This window comes from Triticum dicoccoides, chromosome 1B, assembly GCF_002162155.2.
Source record: "Triticum dicoccoides isolate Atlit2015 ecotype Zavitan chromosome 1B, WEW_v2.0, whole genome shotgun sequence".
Lineage (NCBI taxonomy): Eukaryota > Viridiplantae > Streptophyta > Magnoliopsida > Poales > Poaceae > Triticum > Triticum dicoccoides.
In genome coordinates, this window is record NC_041381.1 from 552,217,933 (window position 1) to 552,228,109 (window position 10,177).

Below are 10,177 nucleotides of genomic sequence, written 5' to 3' on the forward strand. Positions count from 1 at the left end.
TCCAAGGCTTCATGCACCCATTATGGTGGCTTCAAAGTCCTGAAATCATCACTTGTAACTCCGTTCTTGTTCCCCTTGCGCATGTCATCATCTCCATGCTTGTTCTTGCTCCAATGTTCATCCTTCTCCAAGCTAGGCCCTTCATTTGTAAGCAAAACAAATGTATCCAATTTAGGCAGCATCATATTCTCATGAACATTAGAATCATTACCAAGAAACGAAAGTACCTGGTAATTTAGTTGGCATGCGCGAGCTCTAGTAATTTAGTTGGCTGTGGGTGTAACAATTGTATTGATGTCCTCATCAAACGGGGATGTGCTGCCGGAGTTTTGCGTCGGATCCGGAGTAGAGCATGGGAAAACGAACCCAATCTACACATACTTGGGTGGGACTAGGACCTATCTTTACCTATTAGCGTCTAGGTTGCATGGACATAATAAAAGTGACAAACTCCATTAACTGATGAATATATATATGCTGATATATATATATTTCTTATGTGTCCTGTAGCTAGGAAAGATGAGTGATCGTGCGTGGATGTACACCGGTCACACTAGTCAGAAAGACATGACCATTGAATGGTTAACAAAAACCAAGGGGTTTCTGAGAGTCGCATTTGAAAATGGCCAGAGGACAACCTAGTGCTCCTGTGCCGGGTGCAACAATTGGCACAACAGGACAGAGGATGAAATGGGAAAACACCTGCAGAAGAGGGTTTTACGCCAGATTATACGGTGTGGACATTTCATGGCGAGTCTGCCCAATGTTCCAGAGCTGAGGTGTTTCGTCATTGCACGGACGAGCATGGTACCGGGATGGAAGACATGGTGCAAGACTTTGATGATGCTCGCTACTCGGACGATGAGATGGAGGAATCTGCAAAGGCCTTCAATGAAATGTTGGATTCTTCAAAATGTCCTCTCCATGAGTACACTGAGCTTTGTCAGCTGGATGCCATCTCACAAATAATGGCTCTGAAGGATCAATTCAACTTGGGCAGAGAATGCTACGACACGATGATGACAGTCTTTGGACGTTTTCTACCCAAAGGCCATGTACTACCTACAAACCTGTACCAGTCAGACAAAATCCTCCGTGCTCTTAAGATGCCATATGAGAAGATACATGCCTGTGAGAATGGATGTGCCTTATTTAGGTTTCAGTATGAGGACTTGAACTATTTTCCCATTTGCAAGTCATCCAGGTATGTCGTGGTAAACAACAGTATGGGTGAGAAGACGCAGACCAAAATCCTCGTTAATGTTCTTAGGTATATGCCAATCGTACCAAGACTTCAACGCCTTTTCATGGTCGAAGAGACAACAAGACAGATGGCATGGCACAAAATGGGCAAAAGAACCCAACTAGATGCATATGGGAAGCTAATGATGGTGGACACATCGGACGGTGAAGCGTGGAAGCTCTTCGATGCATTACATGACAACAAAGCGGCAGATCTGAGGCATCCTCGAGTCGCGATCAGCATAGATGGGTTCAGTGTGGTTGGTCTGATGGCAACCCAATACAGTTGTTGGCCTGTATTTGTCATTCCACTCAATCTCCCCCCGGACAGATTATGCAAAGAAAGAACATTTTCCTGATGTTGATAATTCGTGGGCCCAACTATCCGGGGAAGAATATGAATGTGTACATGCAGCCGCTGAAGGACGAATTGCAAGAAGCCTGGCATAATGGGTTCAAGACATACAACGCCTTTAGAAAAAAGAACTTCATAATGCATGTCTCGTACATGTACTCGATGCATGACTTGCCGGCATATGCGCTATTCGTTGGTTGGTGTGTGCATGGAAGGTTCCCATGCCCCACATGCAAGGGAGCTCTTCAGTTTCATTGGCTTCAGGCCGGTCGCAAGTTTTCTTGCTTCGACTTGCATAGACCGTTCCTGCATCCTCGCCATAAGTTTAGGAAAGACAAGCAGAACTTCATCAAAGGTAGTGTTGGGGATATGACTATTGGGTATGACCCGCCTAGGAGGGGCCGGGTTATACCAATGGTGGTTCATCAATAGAAAGCCCATGAAGATGTTGAAGATGGCGGTTCATGGAGCAGACTTGCTAAGGGCCCAAAGCCCAAAGGCGACTTAAGGCGCATAGGGGTAAACCGCCATATGTGTATGACTTATATTGTAAGGCAAGTATACTTAGTCACCGAGTCGGACACGTTGTTTATGAGCCGGCCAGGACTCCGTGAGCTGCTGGGCATCAACCCCTGTGTATATAAAGGGACAACCCGACAGCGGTTTAGGGCAAGAAACAAGAGATCGAAAGCTAGGTCAAGCGGATTCGCTCCTGGTAATCGAGAGATAAGCATTACCACCTCAAACTGGATTAGGCCTTTACCTTCACTGCAAGGGGACGAACCAGTATACACTCACTGTGTCCATTTGTCCTGTTTAACCCCTTTAAGCCAACCTAGTTGCGATGGCTCCACGACTAAGTCCTCACACTAGGAGATCTGCTGTGACATTTCCACGACAGTTGGCGCCCACCATGGGGCCAGCGCACGATGGTTTCAAGTTCTTGAAGGGCAGCTTCAAAGGGATCAAGGGATACGCTGTGGGCCTGATAACCAAGAGTCGTTGCAGCGAACTCTACATCGCCGATGCTGGCTGGGGCCCCGAGGCCGTCTCAATTGAGTATGGGTACCGGGTCCCCTTCGGCAGAATCCACGTTTCATCGACAAGATTGGTGAACCGGGCCCTGAGCCGGACATCTGCACCGACATCATCGAGATGGCTCAGCGTGCGCGACCCGCCCGAGTTTAGCCCGCCGTGAAGCGTGCCTTCGTGGGATTCATCCATGGTGTAGAATATGAGGATAGATCTGTGTCTGGTGGTGACACGGTCGTCTACTCTGATGGTGAGTCGTCCCCTGGTGAAACTGATTCGTTGTACCAACTGCAAGATGACCGGCTTGGGGGCTATTCCGATGGCGATAGTATTCCGGACCCCTATGAGCCACCAAATAGGGTCACGATTTTCTTGGCCAGTACACAGCCAGCGCAGAATTCTTCGACTGCGGCAGCAATGATCTCCGGGTTAGCAATGGCAATGGCAGCCGGGGCAGGAGGCCCTGAGCGCCTGCCGGCTCAGGTCTTGACCGACTTGCTGGATAATCTGACAACATTGTTAACAACGGAGGTTAACCTGGAAAATCAAGTTCAGCACAATGCGGAGGTTGCAAAATTGCGTGATGAGATATCACAGGCCAAGGAGGAGCTAAACAAAGAGAATGTCAGGATGGCCACGGAGTGGGCTGCTTTAGACGCTCAGGCACATTGGATTCAGTCAGAGGCTTTCCGGCTCGCGATGGATCAAAACGCTTCAAATGAAGTCATGAGGAGGAGGCATCAGACTCGTTTACCTTTAGTTTACGAGGCGAGAAACCTATTTAACACGCCTGGAGCAGGGACCAGTAACCAACCGGAGATAAACTGGGTTGAAGCACCTGGGCTGGAGCGTTGGCTCAGCCGCGCATGATGGAGCCGCCCCGTCTGAATACTACCCCACCTTAATATGTACCGACACCACCAGGTCATTATTCTAATCCTTTGGATAACATGATTTCTGCGGCGACACGGCTGGCGGCTCTACCAGTTGAAGGCGAATCACCGGCAGCCATGGAAATACGATGAGCCGGGGAGCTGCTCCAGATGGCTGTGGCTCAATAGGCGGCTTATTCATACAGTCAGAACCGCATCCACTCCGTGCCACGTCCAAGCAAAAGTTATAGCAGGCATATTGATGACTCGGCCGTGTCAGGAAGTGGACAAAACCGCAACCCACCCCGTGGGTATGACCCGACGCGTGGTGGAGCTAATGCTCAGAATGTGGTGGATCAGGGTAGAGCGCATCAGGAGGCTGAGCTGGCGGCTTAGTACGTGGCTCGTCAGCATTCTCCGGCTCATCCGACAAATTTGGTGGAGACAGGCGTGACCTTTAGAACTTTGGGTGTGCCATGTTTAGTGCCGGCTCTATGTAATGAGTGTTTTCCTAAGGATTTCAAGGGTCCTTGCAAGGTGCCTAACTACACCATTGACTTACCCCCTAAAGCTTGGGTTGAGAGTTATGAGATCGCCATGGAACTGCTGGATGTTAGTGATGCTGTGTGTGCTAAGTATTTCACCATGATGTTGGATGGGACGACCCGCACTTGGTTGAAAGGGCTACCTGCCAACTCCATTGGGCCATAGGCCGAGTTAAAAGCCCGGTTTATTCAAAAATTTAAAGATACGTGCAAGCAGCCTATGTCAATTGTGGATTTGGACGCCTGTGTCCAGGAAGAGGGTGAGTCAACAACCCATTGGGTGCGCCGGGTCTCAACTATCATGCACTTATCGGATCACATCAATGTCGGCTCAGCAGTATTGATGTTAGAGAAGAATTGTTGTTTTTTGCCCCTTAATCAGAAGCTAGGGCGGCTCAAGTGCCACTGCAGCGACATGGGGGAACTGATGGCGGCTCTGGTTAAGTATACCGACTCTGATGGTACCAAGGACCCCAAGTCTGACGATGAAAAGACGAGAAAGGGAAAGAAGAGTGGCAACACCAAGTGGCAGCATCATAACCCGGCGAATCAGGGGGGTAATGGTAAGAGCAAGGTTGATAATAGTTTAGATATTGTGGCTAATACCAACACACAGAACAATTGTCAGCGTCATAAGGGAAAGCCACCTCCCCAGGTTGGAGGGTCAGGTTTCAATCTTGAGTAGATGTTGAATCAGCCCTGCCCAAAGCATAGTACATGGGAAAGGCCGTCCTCTCACCTCTGGAAGGATTGCTTCATTATGAAAGAGTAAAAAAATTCCGATCTTTTCCAGAATAATCATGGGCCGGGCGGTGGCTCAGGTTCCGGCTCTCATGGTCCGGGTTATGGTGCTGGCGGTTCTAATTCCAGTTTCCAGGGCTAGGGCAATCAAGGCAATCAGGATGGTTATAATCAACAGCCTGGTCAGGGGGCTCAGCAGCAGCAGCAGTCTGGTTATCAGAGTAATTCGAAGCAGTTGAATAGTGGGCAGTGCCACGTCTTCACCACGAGTCTATGCAAGCGGGATCAAAAGCTTCATAAAAGGGCCGTGAACGACGTTGAGCCGGTGATTCCCCATTACTTACAATGGTCTGAGCAGCCCATTGTGTGGAGTCGAGAGGATCACCCGCCTCGGGTTGATAATCCTGGTCATTTGGCTTTGGTGGTGGCGCCTCAGGTTGGTGGGTATAAGTTCACTAAGGTACTCATGGATGGAGGTGGCAGCATTAATATCCTTTACTATGATACTTTCCATCATATGGGGTTAACTAACAAAAATCTTAAGCCATTCAATACTGTTTTCCATGGAGTGGTACCTGGTAAGTCGGCTTATCCTGTATGCAAGATCGCTTTGGAAGTAGCCTTTGGGGATGAACATGATACCAGGGCCGAGACGCTGACCTTTGAAGTGGTCAAGATTCAAAGCCTGTATCACGCTCTGTTTGGATGGACGACTTATGCCAAGTTCATGGCACGGCCTTGTTATGTTTATCTGCAGCTCCAGATGCCGGGTTACAAGGGGACCATCACAGTGCATGGAAGCAGAAAATAGCTTTGGAGTGTGAAAAAGTGACGCTGCTTATGCTGAGTCTGTTTGCGCAACAGAGGAATTGAAGTTCTACAAAGACAATGTTGACCTAGCGGATATGACATCCTTGAAAAGGCCAACTACAAAGCATGATCCGGTATTGAAATTTAAGTCGGCAGATGACACTAAGCCAGTTGACTTCGTTCCTGGCGATTCATCCAAGCAGTTCAGTATCAATGCTAACCTGGATCCGAAATAGGAAAGCGCGCTCATCGAGTTCATCCGTGAGAACCGGGACATATTTGCATGGAAACCATCTGATATGCCAGGTGTACCGAGGGAACTCGCTGAGCACACTCTTAATATTGATCCAAAGTTTAAGCCGGTCAAGCAATACCTTTGTCGCTTCAATGAAGAAAGGCGTAAGGCCATTAGTAAAGAAGTGGCCCAGCTCTTGGTGGCTGGGTTCATTGTTGAAGTCTTTCATCCTGAGTGGTTGGATAACCCGGTGCTGGTACTTAAGAAGAATGGCACTTGGCGTATGTGTGTGGACTACACAGATTTAAACAAGGCCTGCTCGGTTGATCCTTTTGCTCTTCCTCGTATTGATCAAATTATTGATGCTACGGCGGGTTGTGAGTGTTTGAGCTTTTTGGATGCTTATTCTGGTTATCATCAAATCAAGATGGCAGTGAAGGACTAGGAGAAGACAACCTTCATCACTCCTTTTAGAGCCTTCTGCTATGTGTCTATGCCTTTTGGGCTCAAGAGCGCCCATGCGACTTACCAACGTTGTGTGCAGAATTGTTTTTCATGATCAGATTGGGCGCAATGTTCATGCTTATGTGGATGATATTGTGGTCAAATCCAGAAAGAAAGAGATTTTGGTAGATGATTTGAAGGAGACCTTTGACAATCTCCGGGTCTACAAGATGATGCTTAACCCGACCAAGTGTGTTTTTGGTGTGCCAGCAGGCAAGCTTTTGGGCTTTCTGGTTTCTCAATGGGGTATTGAAGCTAACCTGGAAAAAATTAAGGCTATTACTTCCCTAGCTAAGCCGGCGTGTGTCTATGATGTTCAACGTCTGGCGGGCCGTATTGCGGCCTTAAGCCAGTTCATAAGCCAGCTGGGAGAGAAGGCTCTCCCGCTGTATCAGATGATGAAAAAGGCAGATAATTTTGTCTGGAGTGATGCTGCTAATGAAGCGTTTGAAGCCTTGAAGAAACAATTGGCTGAGCCGCCATCCCTTGCCGCTTCTATTGATAAGGAGTCGTTGTTGTTATATGTGGCTGCTAATGCCCGGGCTATCAGCGTAGCTATTGTGGTGGAACGGAAGGAAGCAGGCAAGGAATATCCGGTTCAACGGCCGGTTACTACATCAATGAAGTGCTTATTGAGTCCAAGCAGAGATATCTGCACTGGCAGAAGCTTTTCTATGGGGTGTTCATGGCTAGTTGAAAGCTCAAGCAGTAGTTCTTTGGTCATCCTATCATTGTGGTTAGTTCTACTCCTTTGGGGGATATTATTCAAAACAGGGAAGCCACAGGTAGAGTAGCCAAGTGGGCCATTGAGCTTGGACCTCATGGTTTGAAATATATGCCCCGCACGGCCATCAAATCCCAAGCACTCATGGATTTCATCAATGACTGGACAGAGCTCCAGATGCCTGAGGACAAGCCAAATAACACATATTGGACTATTCATTTTGATGGGTCCAGGCAATTGGAGGGCTCGGGGGCTGGAGTTGTCTTGACTTCCCCACGAGGTGATAAGTTTTGTTATGTCTTAAGGTTGATGTTCCCTTGTACTAACAATGCAGTTGAGTACGAAGCCTTGCTCCATGGTCTTCGGATGGCTAAGGAGATGAATTTAAGCCGGGTGACATGTTTCGGTGACTCAGATTTGGTGGCTCAGCAAGTTTCAGGCAAATGGGACTCTAAAGATCCACTCATGGCGGCTTACCATCGTGAGGTTGATGTTATTGTTGGTCATTTCAAAGGTTATCAAGTTGAACATGTTGATCGCAGGAAGAATGAGGCGGCTGATGCTTTGAGCCGGTGAGGGTCCCAGCATAAGCCGGTGCCACCTAACACTTTCCTGGATATTCTGCATAGCCCTTTAGTCAAATTGCCCATAGAAGAAGATCTTGCTATTCCTGACCCAGAGGCGCAATTGGTGGCGGCTCTTCACACTATTCCTGATTGGACAGTTCCGTATTTGGCTTATATGACCCGGGGTGAGTTACCTGAGGATGAAACCTTGGCCAGACAGATAACCTGGTGGTCTAAGTCGATGACAATTGTCAACGGAGAGTTACACCATTGCAGTGTTACTCGGGCGTTTCTCCTGAAGAGGGTTGTGAAATTCTTTGTGAGATTAATGAAGGAGATTGTGGTCATCATGCCGGCTCTAAGTCTCTCATGGCTAAATCTTTTCGTCATGGATTTTATTGGATGACGGCTCATGCTGATGCAGAGGATTTGGTTGGTAAATGTGATGGTTGTGAGAAATTTTCATGGCGAGATCACGTGCAGGCTCAAGAATTGAGGATGATTCCAATTACTTGGCTGTTTGTAGTCTGGGGGCTTGATATGGTTGGGCCTTTCAAAAGGCCCAAGGATAAAAAGACCCACCTTTTGGTGGCAGTTGATAAATTCACAAAGGGGGTCGAAGCAGAGCCAGTCAGTAAGTGTGACGCGGCAACAACAGTTTAGTTCATTAAAAAGGTGATTTTCCGCTTTGGTTTTCCCCACAGCATTATAACTGATAATGGCACTAATCTGTCCAAGGAGGCTATGAAAGAGTTTTGTCAACATGAGCATATTCGACTTGATGTATCATTAGTGGCTCACCCCCAATCCAATGGTCAAGCTGAGAGAGTCAATCAAGAAATTTTGAGAGGCATCAAGCCCTGGCTTATGGTTCCTTTGCAGATGACACCGAGTTGTTGGGTGGAGTTACCCTCCGTGTTATGGAGTATCAATACTACCCCCAACAGATCTACGGGTTACACAACTTTCTTCATGGTTTACGGAGCAGAGGCGGTTCTCCCTAGTGACATCCATCATGACTCGCCCCACGTGGCGGGTTATGTTGAAGCTGACAATGAGAAAGCACGTCATGATGCACTTGACCTGTTAGATGATGAGCGTGACCTCACGTTGGCTCGTTTGGCGATTTACTAGCAAGATTTACGCTGTTATCACAGCCGCCAGGTTTAAACCAGAACCTTTCAAGAAGGCAACTTGGTGCTCCGGCTTATCCAGGATCAATCTAATATGCACAAGCTATCCCCACCTTGGGAAGGTCCCTTTGTGGTCAGCAAGAATCTGAACAATGGGTCATACTACCTTATTGATGTTCGAAGCCATAAGGACTCACGCACGTCGGAGGAGGAGACCCACTGGCCATGGAATATTGCTCATCTTCGGCCTTATTACACCTGAGCCACCGGCTCTTATGATGTACATATTTTAACAATGTATATAGTATGATGAACATAATAAAGTCGGTATCCCTGATAAAGCAGGGCCTGTCGTTTCATTTCTAATGATAATGAGTCTTTATTGACACTTCATATGGTCACATGGGGGCTTCCTGTTCATCGAGCGAAGCTATGATTACCCTTTGATCCGGCTTATACGTCATGCTTACAAAACACTTGGGGGCTTGCTACCTAGGATAAAGGGACCAAAGAGAGTCTTTTGCAAAGCACAACTCAACCATAAGTACCCTACTTTGATATCATTTGGGGGTGACCTGCTTAATGAGCAAAGCCTTGATTACTCTCTTGATCCGGCTTGTATGCCCTTAATAAAATGTTACTTGGGGGCTCTTTGTTCAATGAACAAGAGTTTTTATGACCCTTGTAATAGGCTTAAAAGCTAGGCTTGGAAGCCAGGTGTATTCACCTAAAAACTCGGGTTATCCTGCCTTTTTAAGTCTGCCACTCCGCTCAAGTTGAGTGGAATGGCCCACCGTACTTTTGACAGTCAATCTTATATAAGACCCTGAACTTGTCAAAGTTAAAACGACGATTGGTCATGTGAGGCCCGACTTATATGGTTTGCATGAAGGTTTAACTCAGTGGTTGTGCGACCCTTTGAAAGCACATGAGATTTAGGCTTGGCGGCCTATGAAAGCCTTGTTTTTATGCTTTATTATTTTTTCTATTTGAACTTTTTGGGTTCATCTTTGTACCATATTGACATATGGTTTAAAAACCAATTCAGGCCATGTAGCCTTAATGTCTATTGCTCATCTTTGAGTATATCCGTGGTTTTTTGATAACCCGGACTGGCTTTGGACTATAAGTCACCAGTATATGATGATCTTAAATACTTGGAAGCATTGTGCTCTGAGTTTTGGGACATTACCCCTTGCTGCATACGACATTGTAAGCCGGCAGAATATGATAATTAAATAGGCCATTATATGCTCAATATTTTGGGTTGTTACCCTTACTGCATTGGTATGATAAGCCGGCAGTGTGATCAAATATCACATGTATGATATTTTTGTTATGATTATATATGGTTATGTTTAAACCAGCCCTGGTCATGATTTGTTTTAGTCACCAGTGGTTTTATATGGGGTATTATG